Raw genomic sequence first — 12,598 nt, forward strand, 5'->3', positions numbered from 1 at the left:
CCTACCATTCCAAAACCACAAAAATTGCTCAACAAGATTCCTCTTCTATTAAAAAATGGTTAGACAAATCCAATCTTGTCCCTAACCCAAATAAATCTAAGCTCATGTTATTTTCTTTTCAATCACAATCAGAATTTAAAAATGCTCTCTTTCTCTCTCTCTTAAATCCACTTTGTGCTCTCACTCATGGGGTCTGTTCATCTTGGTTAATGGCATCTGAGCATTTACTTCCTCCATTGCCAGTCCTACCACTTCCAGTTTAAGTTGTTCTACAGAAATCTGATCCAAGACATCTCTGTCTTTTCCTCACTATGCTGTGACCTCAGAATTTGTATAAAGAATACAGCACTCACTACATCACTCACTAACAGGAGTTCTCCACAGTAAGAAAGCACAGAGTCTCTTGGGTTGAGAGTTTCACTGTAACAGGTTGTTTTCAACCTTTGAGAGTTAGCAAAACAGAGTGCAACCTCTTTTATATAATTAGAGAACAGCTCCGGGACTCAAGGTTTTGCCCCATATCATAAAAATCACTCCTGAAATCTACAGTGCAAGAGGACTTATTATGCAACATACCCTTGCATCTTTAAAATGTCCTAATGGGATAACTAGCGAAAGTGTAAATATTTCCATATCACTGAAAAGACAATATTGGAGATAAGGGAATATCACACCATTTTTTTTAATCACAGTGTAAATTCTTATTCTTTGCTTAAGTCGTGTTAGCCTTTATGTTTCACTACATCAATCTAATACAGTTTCTTCATATCCTTTTCTAAAAAGAACTTTCACTAAAGCTTCTTCAAACCAGACCAATCAAAATAAAAAAAAAAAAAAATCAATAACCAAGCCCATAGGATTTTTTATGTAAACTGACTGGTAAGGATAAAGGGCATTGGTTTGGACAACACAAGGTTCATATGCTAATTAAGGCTAAAGAATCTTCCCAACAGGATTCCTTCAAACAGTGGCCTGTTTCATACAACCATATGAGAACTCTGCCCACCTCCATCTAACCACTAACAAACAGTCAAACATACATAAAAGTGAATATATTTTAACTTCTATTACAACTTTGAAACTTTAGAAGATCTATATAAGCTCTCATCCACTGACTAATAGACTTTTTTTTAAAAAAAACAACCCCTGTTGGCATTTTTCATCTGCAGAAGAGAATTCACCACTAAGGATTAACTAAAGTTGATTGAATTCTGACAACAATCTCTAGCTATTCCCTTAGAACATTTTCCTTTAGTCCAAAACCATCCCTGGTCAGGCAAACTACTGAGTTCTACAAGATCTTTTTATGCACTCACCTATTTTAGTGACAAGCCATGACAAGTCAGCAGCAATTTAGACATTACCCATTGCCAGCGTGGTTTACTCATGACAGCAAATCAAATGTAGGTAAATGTCACACTGGCCTTGGGCATACACTGTTCTGTCTCTCTACAGCTACACAAGGAACCAGAGCACCAGATTGTGATCAAATGGGCCCCTAGGCAGGATAATGGATCATTCTCCCCACCCTCACAGCAGCCCCCCCACACACACACACACACACACACACACACACACACACACACACACACACACACAGCCATTCCAGTGTTCCATTACTTGGCTATTTCTCCCCAGTTACAGTAAACATTGTTCAAATCTGTCGGTGCGTATACTATTTTCTTCTTTACTTCTACAATGGTTCAGATATTTAGATTTAATTTAAAACTTTTATTTCAAATTTTATAATACAAACACAGCCATTTGCTAAACAAACAATACAGTCTTACAATGAAAACAGACTTTGCATAAACAGTAAACTTCTTAGCCCTTGATAATCACATTCGTTGAAACACTGAAACCCATATTCAAAGAAAATGCATCAGGCCAGAGGCAGATTAAGTTTACCATTGGGCTGTTTTCAAACCATAGGCTCCTTGCACACATTTTTAAGATCACGCATACATGCGTTTTCCGATTATCTTTCTGACTTATCCTTGTATAATACAGCACCACTTGTTAGAATGAGTTTTACATTTGTAGTTTTGAACATTTTTTCATAAGCAATGAAACAAAATGTATGAACCAATAATGACAAAACATTTAGTTATGTACTCACCATAACGATAGATGTATGTGGTTCATCTCGCCTACATTCATTACTGACGGGCTCGGAGCAGAGATTCGGCTCCGACTCGGCCGCTATAAATAGCACAAAGTCTCTAATTGGCTGGGCTAAGCCTGTATCCCAGGATGCACCACGCCCAAACCTCCAGATCTTGTTTGCCACAAAATAATCATTACACATGCATAACCCCACATAACAACAAAGCAAAAAGAAAGGGAAAAAAAATAATATCCTCAGAAGGGTCTAAGAATATAATTTCCTCCAAGTTCACCAGGAAGGGGGAAGGTGGGAAGATGGACCATATACATCTATCGTTATGGTGAGTACATAACTAAATGATGTAATGTGGTCCTATCTACATTACTGACGGGACACCGTCCCTAGCAACTATATCCTGGGAGGCTCATGAGAAAACACTCCTGAGCACCATGGAACCAAAGGAAGCCCGGCCTCTAGAAGCCACGTCCAGCTTATAATGAGAAATAAAAGTGTGTGGAGAAGACCAGGTGGCTGCTGCACAAATTTCATCCAAAGAGAGCCTAGCATGAAAAGGCACTGAGGTAGCCATAGCCCTGGTAGAATGCGCCTTAACCGGGAAAGGTAGATCTCTACCCGCCGATGTGTAAATAAATGAGATACAGTCCTTAATCCACCTTGCAATAGTGCCTTTGGTCACAGGGCTACCATTCCTGTTCTCTGAAAAGGACACAAACAACTGATCTGATTTCCTCTCTTGTTTTGTCCTGTGCAAATAAAACCTCAGTTGTCTATGTACATCCAGCTGGTGAAATCTGAATTCTGCCCAGTTTGAAAAGTGTGGGAAAAACACCGGTAACTCAATGGATTGGTGAAGACAGAAGGTAGAAGAAACCTCAGGAAGAAAGGAAAGGTTGAATCTCAAGGATACTCTATCCTTATGAAAAATCAAATAAGGAGGTTTGACAGAAAGGGCTTGAAGCTCTGATACCCTTCTGGCTGAAGTAATAGCCACCAGAAAGGCTGTCTTCCAAGACAAATATTTTAATTCACAAGAGGCTGCAGGCTCAAAGGGAGAAAAAGTTATGGCTCTAAGCACCAAGTTTAAATCCCATGGCAAGACTGGCTGAGAAACTGGGGGACGAAGTAACCAGGTTCCTTTTAGGAAGGCTTTACACAGTTTATGGCCCATGAGGGAAGGCTCATATGAAACGTGAAAATTAGAAATTGCCGCCAACTGAACCTTAATAATGGAGGCAGCGCAACCTTGTCTGAAAAGAGTAGCCAAACATTCTAAAACTGCCGTCACAGGGGCTGTGAAGGGATCTAGGTTATGTGACTGGGCCCAGATAGCAAATCTTTTCCATTCACTGGAGTGTATCTTCTTAGTGGAAGGCTTGTGGGAAGAAGATAGGATATGTACCACTTACGGTGTAAAGGAAAGCTGTCTGACTAAGGACGGAAGTGGAGAAGCCAGGCAGTGAGCTTGAGGGTTCGCAGGGATGGGTGGAACTGCCCTAACAGATGAGTCAATAGGTCTGGACCTGGGTCCAGAATCCAAGGACCGTCCATAGTATATCTCCGGAGAAAGGGGAACCAAACTTGACTGGGCCAGTGTGGTGCGATCAAGATCATTTTACTTCCCAAGGAAGTTGCCTTCTGAATCACTCTTGGCAGCAGAGGAGAGGGAAGGCATAGAGCAGACCGGGGGCCAATCGTGGACTAGAGCGTTCCCTGGGTGACTCCCCCTGAAGGGGGATCAGAGTGAAGTAATTGCTGCACGTGGCATTGAGGGGACTGACAAATAGGTCGCAGCAAGGTAGACCCCACCTGGAGAAGATCTTGAGCTGCAACTCGATCGTTCAGGGACCACTCGTGAGGCATCAGAATAGCTCTGCTTAGCCTGTCTGCTATCACATTGGACTTCCCCGGAATGTGCGTTGCCACTAGAAAACGATGGGAAGACACCGCCCAATTCCACACTCTCATGGCCTCTCTGCAAAGGGGATAGGACTTGGTTCCCCCTGTTTGTTCAGGTACCGCACGACTGTCATGTTGTCGGAAAGAATCGAGATAGTGCCCTTGGGAAGAGAGCTGTGAAGTGCTTGCAACGCTAGCAGCACCGCTCTCATCTCCAGAACATTTATATGCAAGTGTACCTCGTGTTCCTGCCACGTGCCTTGGACCGTTCTGTCCAGATAATGCCCCCCCACCCTGTCTGGGAGGCGGCTGTGGTCACTGTGGTGGATTCAGGGATCTCCCTTTATTCAGATTGGGTGAATGAAGCCACCAATGCAGATCCTGTCGGCATTGTTCCGTTATAAGAATCGGAGGAGACAGAGGGAGCTCTTGAAAGGACCACTGGACCGAAAGAAGCCACTGTAGTGTCCACATATGTAGCCTGGTCAGGGATACTAGTAGGATGGTGGCCACCATGGAACCTAGTAACTGAAAAACGAGTCTGGCTTGGACCTTTTTCAGAGGTAATAAGGACAAAACTTGAGCCTGTAGCACTTTTATTCTTTTTGTAGGAAGGAAAGCCCTCATTTCTATGAAATCTAGCTCTGTGCCGATAAATGCAACACGTTGTGTTTGCAGCAAGACAGATTTTTGCCAGTTGAAAGTAATCCCTAGGAGTTGACCCAAGTTGATGGTGGCCTCAGTGGCTCGAACAAGTAGATGCCGGGTGGTGAGAAGCCAGTCGTCTAGGTAAGGAAACACCTGGAATCCTAGATGTCTCAGGTGAGCAGTCACCACTGCCAGACATTTGGTAAACACCCTGGGGGCTGTGGTGAGACCAAAGGGCAGGGCTCGAAATTAGAAATGACTGGCTCCCAGCCGGAAGCATAAGTGATTCCTGGAGGCCTTGTTTATCTTGATGTGATAATAGGCGTCCGTGAGATCGATGGAGCACATCCATACTCCTTTTTCCAACAAGGGAAAAATGGTTTGAAGAGTGACCATTTGGAACTTGGACTTCTTGACGAAGCAGTTTAAACGTCTGAGATCCAGGATGGGCCTCAAGTCCCCTGTTCTTTTGAGCACCAAAAATAACCTTGAGTAAGCTCCTGATCCGATCTGGTCTGAGGGGACTGGTTGGATGACTCCTTTTTCCAGCAGCTTTGAGACTTCTAATGCTGCTTGGTTCCTTTGACTGGGTGGAACATCTGGGACTCTCTTGGGTGGCACAGGGGGTGAGATAAAAGGGAATGGTGTAACCTCCGGAAATAATTCGAAGCACCCAACGATCCTGAGTGATGCTTTCCCGGGCTTGCAGATGCTTCAAGAAACGACCCCGACTGGTTCCGGAGAGGCACAGTTGGGCAGTCCCTCAGGGACGCTGGTAGGAGGTACCACAAAAGGACTCGCAGTCTGAGTTGTGGGGGCCTCCCCCGTCCCTAGGGCGACATCTTCCAGAGTAATTCCCCCCTCCTCTGCCTCTGGAGGGGGGGTCACCATGATGGTCAGGATAAGACTTCTGAGACTTCCTGAACCACATCTTTCCTCCCCTTCGCGCCTTGGGATAAGGTCTAGAGCGAAGCGAAAAACGGGCCCAAATGGCAGACAAAGTCTTACCCTCTTGCTCACATCTGGTGAGGGTGTCTTTCACTTTGGGTCCAAACAGGGAGTACCCGTCAAAGGGAGCGTCCGTGAAGGAAGACTTGAAGGCCTCTGCGAAGTGACACAGGCGCATCCAGGCTTGCTTCCTAAGGACTACGCCTGAGCTAGCTGCCCTACCCGCCCCCTCGGCTGCATAGGATATGAGCCTCATGGACGAGTTAACAATAGAAGACAGGGTAGACAACTACGCGTTGACAGTCTGGTTCACCGCCTCAGGCAAGTTACCCGACAGAGTATCTCCCAACTCCTTGAGGAGATCTCTTTGGAGCCTCGTAAAATGACACAGATAATTCAGCGACCACAAAGTAAAGGTCAGGGTACGCTTTCCATACTGATCCATACTCCTAGACTCCTTGTTAGGAGGATGAACGGAAGCAGAAGCCTCTACAACTTCATGCTGAGTGGCAGACGCCACCACCATGGCATCTACAGGAACTCCTTTCGTCAAAAATTCTTTCCCAGGAGGAGCAGACAAAAACTTGTTGGGGCGGCTGGGAACCGGTTCCACGGAGTCAGGGTGTTCCCACACCCTTCGACAAATAAGGTCCAACAGTTCATCGAAGGGGGCAGACACCAAGGAGGCAGAAGGTCGGGCTCCGAAGGCCTTGAGGAAGACAGACTCCTCCTCAGAGGGGGTTTTGGAGGGCCAGTCACCTCTCTGTCTCAAAATCTCCAGGATGTCAGAGAATGAGACATCGGAGGACGACTTTGGGGATGCCTCTGCATCATCGAGGTCGGTGTCTGAGGTGACAGACTCATCTGGGGAGTCTATGTGCTTCCTCTTACACAGCTTCTTTCTGGGAGGCTCTTCAGGCAAGGACTCTGAAGGGCCCCCAGGGGTATCCTCAGGCCTTTGAGCCCCGCTGCCTGCAGATAGGGGGGCATCAGAGGCTCTAGTCGCAGTGTCCGGGAAAGGAGTGGTTGACTCCAGTGATGTCACCGAGGACCTGGCCAGTGTGCTCCTCATGGCTTCGAAGGCGGGTCCACCTGAATCCGAGGAGCGACCCATCTCAGAGACCACAATCGGAACAGGGGTTCCCCCGGCCGAAGCACCAACAGGGAGACTCGGAGCCGAAGTCTGGAGCCCCGATGTATCCACCTCGGGTCCGACTGACGAAACCAGAGTGCTGAAACCATCAGATGGGACCGAAAGGCTGGAGCCGAGGTCAGAGCCAAAAAACTCAAAGGGGGTTTCGGAGCCGACCCAAGGACCTCACTCGACTCAGAACACTCCGGCTCTGACGACACAGAGGTGGTCGGAGGAGAAATTATCGGAACTGACACAAGGACAGGCTCTGGAGCCGACTGGGCTGGAGCCAAGAATAATTTCGTTAACACTGGTGACTGGAGGAGCCTCTGCACCACCCTATCCAAATCCGAATCAGACAACCTAGAGGACTTGGAGGACACAGAAGGGGGTCAAGAAGTCTTCTCTAAAGGATCCAATGTGAAGCCAGGAGAATGGCTCCGAATCGGTTCCAAGACAATTGGAGCCAAGGTCAGCTCCAACACAACAGAAACCTCCTTCGGCTCCGAAGGCAGTGGAACCGAGGAGCATCTCCTGCGGCTCCGAGACCAATGGAGCCGAGGAACGTGAAACAGTCTTCGATCTTTTCTCCGATGGCTCCGACGAACTGGACGGAGCCAGAGATATCTTTTTTTGTTTTAGATTTCCCGCTAGGGGGAGAAGGCGCCAAAGCTTCTTCAAAGGCAGGTTTTACCAGGCCCTTGAGAATCAACTTATTTTTTCTCTCTTGCAAGACCCTGGAACTAAACGAATGACACACACTGCAGGACTCTTGCAAGTGTATAGCGCCCAAACAGTACACACAGATGGCATGGCCATCAGTTAAAGACATCTTAAATGAACATTTGGCTCACTTTTTGAACCCAGAAGACCTATGTTCCTTCTGATCTTTGCCTGACATTTTTAAAGCCACACAAAACGACACCAACACGAAGGGAGAAGAACGGACTCTAACTCAAACGCCCCTAAAAGAAACCAAGGAGACACACCAAACAGGGCTAAGGCCCTCTAGCTTAAATGGGCCTAGCCCGCCAAACACAAGTATACCACAACTACAATTATCAAAGGAAAAGGTCACAAAAACATCCAGACACAAAACGTAGCTATTAAAATAGCTTTTGGTTGGAAAATATTCCACAGAAAACTAAGTAAATAGTTCAATAAAGTACTTAGCCACAGCCAAGCTCGAGACCACGTCTTCCCGAGCCCATCAGTAATGAATGTAGGTGAGATAGGACCACATTACATCTACCCATTTGAGAATATTTCAACTATAAAAGGCCACTCAAGCCTCTGTCATTACAGTCCACCAATATCACTCAAAAAGCACAATCTCTGCAAAATAAGTCATCTGAATAATTCCAGATTAAAGAGATCTGTAACTAATGAAGAGATTGCTACTGGTTGCTACTGGCAAACAACTTTACATTTCAGAATTTTATTTACAAATTCAGTCCCTGCTGCCCTTGAAGAATTAATTACCTGTGTTAACATTACAAAAACAGTTGGCAAAATGGTAATCTTGCAATAGGGAATGGTTGACAGACTAGCAAGTTCACTAGGCATCTCAGGAGGACACACTCAGGAGTGCAGCACCTCCTTAAAGTGCACAAAAGTAGCAGCAATCCATCTACATGGTGTGTAAAAACCTACAGACTTCTGCAGCAAAGGCAAGTATGCTACCGGTTGTACAACTGACACCACTTTCAAATTCTATAGCACAAACACTGACTGCCATTTGCTAAACAAAACAACTGCACACTGAAAAACAGAATGAACAATGGTAAACTTCCCTTAAAACTCATAATTCTTTGAAAATGCACTGAAACTCAAGCTCAGAGTTCCTTCAGCAGTCTGGTAGTTGGTGTAAAGAAAGAATTCAGGCTCTTGCCTCCTCTAACCAAGGTATAGTGTTTGAGCCTGAGTATATTAACTGACTAACCTGCCCCCACCCCCTTAACTAGAAAATATTGTATCTGTTACACTTATTGCCCATATCATGAAACACATGCACACAAGGTTAACAAACTTTTAATATACAAAGAAAAACTTAAGGAAAGGACAATAACAGCTGTTGAGAGTTTACAAGGTCCAATTTCTTACTAGTGAACTATTTCACAGCACTAGCTACGGTCCTTTACCTCAACTTAAGAAGGTTTTGCTCATCTCAAAATGTAAACCTGATTAACCCTAGGCTTCAGACACCCTTTGCAATATATCCACATTGTTTTTCATAATGGAGGTAACTTACATTCTCAGTGTTTTCTTTACTTATGAATGAATCTGGCAACTTTCAATTAGCAAGCTTATGTGACAGAAACTCATTTCCTAATCATCCCAAGGCACTCTGTGATTAGTGTGAGACTGTACAATTCTCTATTACAGATGGCACAATGAACTTTTAGAACTGTATTAGGAAATGACAGCATTAAACACTTGGTTGTTTCCTGGATACAGAAAGCAGTGCTGCATGTATCAGGAAAGGTGTCTTATAAAGACAATCTAGCAATTGTGAAAATGAGTTAACTCAACTGACAATGAAGAATGGACCTTGACTTGGAAATGTGAAGCATTTCTTAGCAAGTCTATATATATTTTTATGGGACAATATGGCATTCTACACAAACACACACACATACATAAAACATTTCTCTCATACAGCAACAAATGGAGCAGCTAATTAAAATTATGTGCCTCTCTTCCACAGCAGTAAAAGCAAAATGTGTTTACACACCAGATGGCATGCATGCATCGGCACACACGTGGTATTTCTTAAAGGAAAAGATTCTGCCGTGGAGTTAAAGAAGGTTTACTTATTTTTTTTAATTAAGTAATTAAAGGTTAATATGGAAGCCACCTGGCCAGCGCCCCCCTTCCCCACGAACAGCCACCAGGCCCCTAGGCAACTGCCTAGATCACCTAGTCCTGGATCTGACTCTACAATGGACTTAATTCAAAACAATTAGTTTGCTTTTAAACAAGTTTGTTTCCCTGCTCAAAACACCCCATCTTCTGATAAAGACAATCCCTCCTCTTCTCCTTTATACATTTTAGCCTCATATGCAGCAAAATCCACTTTCCACAAATTACTTCTAAGCAAACTAAATTCTGGTGCCAACTACACCAAACATCGATCTAACCTTTAAAAAGCTCACTACAGAAAAACACAGCAAACACCCTTACTCAAATCTTCAATCTTACAGCTACTGTCCTATTTGTAATTAAACACTTTTTCATTGTTCCTTTAACTAAAGTCCCTCCTTCCAAATACCCGAAGGGTTGCAGACCCATCTATAATCTTTTCCCATTACTAAAATATTTGAAAAGCTTCTCTATAGGTTCATAGGTTGATACTAGGCTATCTGCCCTAGGGCACTTATAAGCCTAGCCAAAGTGTGTTTGGCTTTCGCCACCCTTTTAGATTAGTTGACTGTGTCTCTGTATAGTAGGTCACAGAAGGTAGCCATATTAAGGTTAGTTTACTGTACCTCTGTCTAGCAAGGACACAGAAGAGATCCCAGCGGTAAACGTATGGTCTCCCATCCACTCGTCAAGATTATAGGTTCAGAGGTTAAATGTATACCTTCAATCTGTAAAGCTCTTTCCAGTGGTGAGAACCAAACCTTGCACCTTGTGATTGAAAGCCATACACACTAACCACTGTACTATTTGACCTTTCAGGTATAGCACATTAACAGCTTCAGTTTGTTATGTAATATACAACATGAGATTCATAATGCCTTTAGTACAACCATGTTAACTGCTAATGACACCATGGATGTATCTCTGTAAGCCTATTTATAGATATGCCTTCGAAATAGTCAATTATGACTCAAAAAGCTTGAGAAATTAATCTTTGGAGAAAACATTAATACACTAGTTTCAGAGTTGTCTACATAACAGATCATAACAGGAAAAAACACCACAACCTCAGAGATAGTAAACACAACCGATAACAATAAAAACTTCATATAAGCCAACCAGACATCAGGGCACCCACAAAATAGCATACACAACTTTTTATTAACCGCTTTTTCTGAAGACGTCATTAGACGAAAGCAGCTAATAAAAAGAAATACCCAAGCCTTATTTTTGACCAATCTCCTTTACAAAACATACAGACTATTTCAAACAGAATCTTAGCACAATTAAAACTATGTTACACACTCATTCATCTTACTTCTAGAACCTGCTTATCTACTGCTAAAAATGTATTCCCAAACTGTAATATGGCCTCCCCTTTCTGGTTTAACACCCAGCAAAAAAAAAAAAAATACCCACAGAATACAAATGATAGAAAATAGTATTTAAATTTATTCTTCTACCAGACCCCTTACTAAAAATTACTGGAAAATACCAGCTGGCAATCAGTGACTAATAGGGCCATGGTTCTCCTCAGACAATAGATTTTTAAAGTTCTAAAATAAAGCTACTGACCCCTCTGAAAAGTGAGCTTCACTTCCAAGAAAGCGATTACCTGAGAAGCACCCAAGACAACAACTTCTCACTAGACTGACCACATTTCAAATCTGTACAGGATGAAAAAGATTTCTCCAGACTGGGACTTGCAACCTGAAGCCACCTGACTGCAGAAGTTAAAAATCATGAATTTTGTGAAAGTTCATAGGTTGGTACTAGGCTATCGGCCCTAGGGCTTATACAAGCCTAGCCATAACAATTCCCTGGCTATTCCTTCCCACAGTATTTACTTCCCTGGACCCCTGTCTAGCAGGGAGACTGACGTGATCCCAGGGGTAAATTTCCTATCTCCCATCTAGTCGTCAAGGTTCCTTTTGAAGAGGGCCAAGGAGGCGCTCTGCTGGACATGTATGGGCAGTCTATTCCAGAGTATGGGGAGTCTCTGGGTCAAGAACCTATCCCTCCAGCATATTTTGTTCATTGTGATGACGAGGTTTAGGTCCCTGGAGCGTGTGGCTCTGATGGATTGGGATTTCAAGTGTAGCATGTCCAACAGCTCTGGGTTTGACATGGCCTTGTATGTTAGGCAGAAATTGCCTCGGAGTAGACAATATGCAAGAGTATAGCTGGAGTTTTTTTAGTCGGTCAGCATAGGGCATTTGCTTTAGGACTGTGATTCTTTTAGTGAGGTGTTTCTGCGGCCTTTCTATTTGTTGTAGAGGTCTTGTGAGTTACATATCAAACGGGGAGTTGTACTCTATGATGGGTCTACTGAGGGATGAGTACAGTGGGACAATGACCTCCTTTTTTCTGGATGAAAAGGTGTGCCACATAGAAGGACTTCCTGACTGTTGTGGTGAAGTGGTTATCGAAGGTGAGACCACTGTCCACCTGTGTCCCTAAGTCTCTTTATCACACTTTTGGTGTCTAGTGTACTGCCACCTATGTGGTAATTCACGGGTACATGTTTTTTTTCCCAAAGGGGATAACTATACATTTCTTGGCATTGAGCTTGAGCCCATGGCTCTGTCACCAACCATCTGTTTCTGTAAGGCCCTTTTGTAGAATTTCTACATAATTTGGGGATTCAATAATGGCTCCCAGTTTGCAGTCATCTGCAAACTGTGTTAGCTAGAGTCCCTCAGTGTTGGCCTGTACTTCAGAGAAATAGATGCCAAACAAGAGCAGTCCCAGGACTGAACCCTGAGGTACTCCACTTGTCTGGAGCTGGATTTGGAGTCCGCTACTTTTACAGTGTGGGTTCTGTCAGTAAGCCAGTTGGCAACCCATCGAGTGACGTAGGGATTTGCCAAGCTTAGTAAGTTTATCTATGATTTCAGAGTGGGGGAATGGTGCCAAGGCCTTGTCGAGGTACAGATAGGCTGTGTGGACTGCCTTATCCTCGTCCACAGCTCTGGAGACTGATT

At 44.0% G+C, this 12,598-nt stretch overlaps 1 protein-coding gene across 1 annotated transcript in view; it reads right to left on the minus strand.

Annotated features, from left to right (window-relative positions):
- The window catches only part of HERPUD2 (HERPUD family member 2), a 610,195-nt gene that overhangs the window by 578,096 nt on the left and 19,501 nt on the right, over positions 1-12,598 (minus strand). The window lies entirely within an intron of this gene.

The sequence above is a fragment of the Protopterus annectens genome, chromosome 3.part0, assembly GCF_019279795.1.
Source record: "Protopterus annectens isolate FY-2018-M chromosome 3.part0, PAN1.0, whole genome shotgun sequence".
NCBI lineage: Eukaryota > Metazoa > Chordata > Ceratodontiformes > Protopteridae > Protopterus > Protopterus annectens.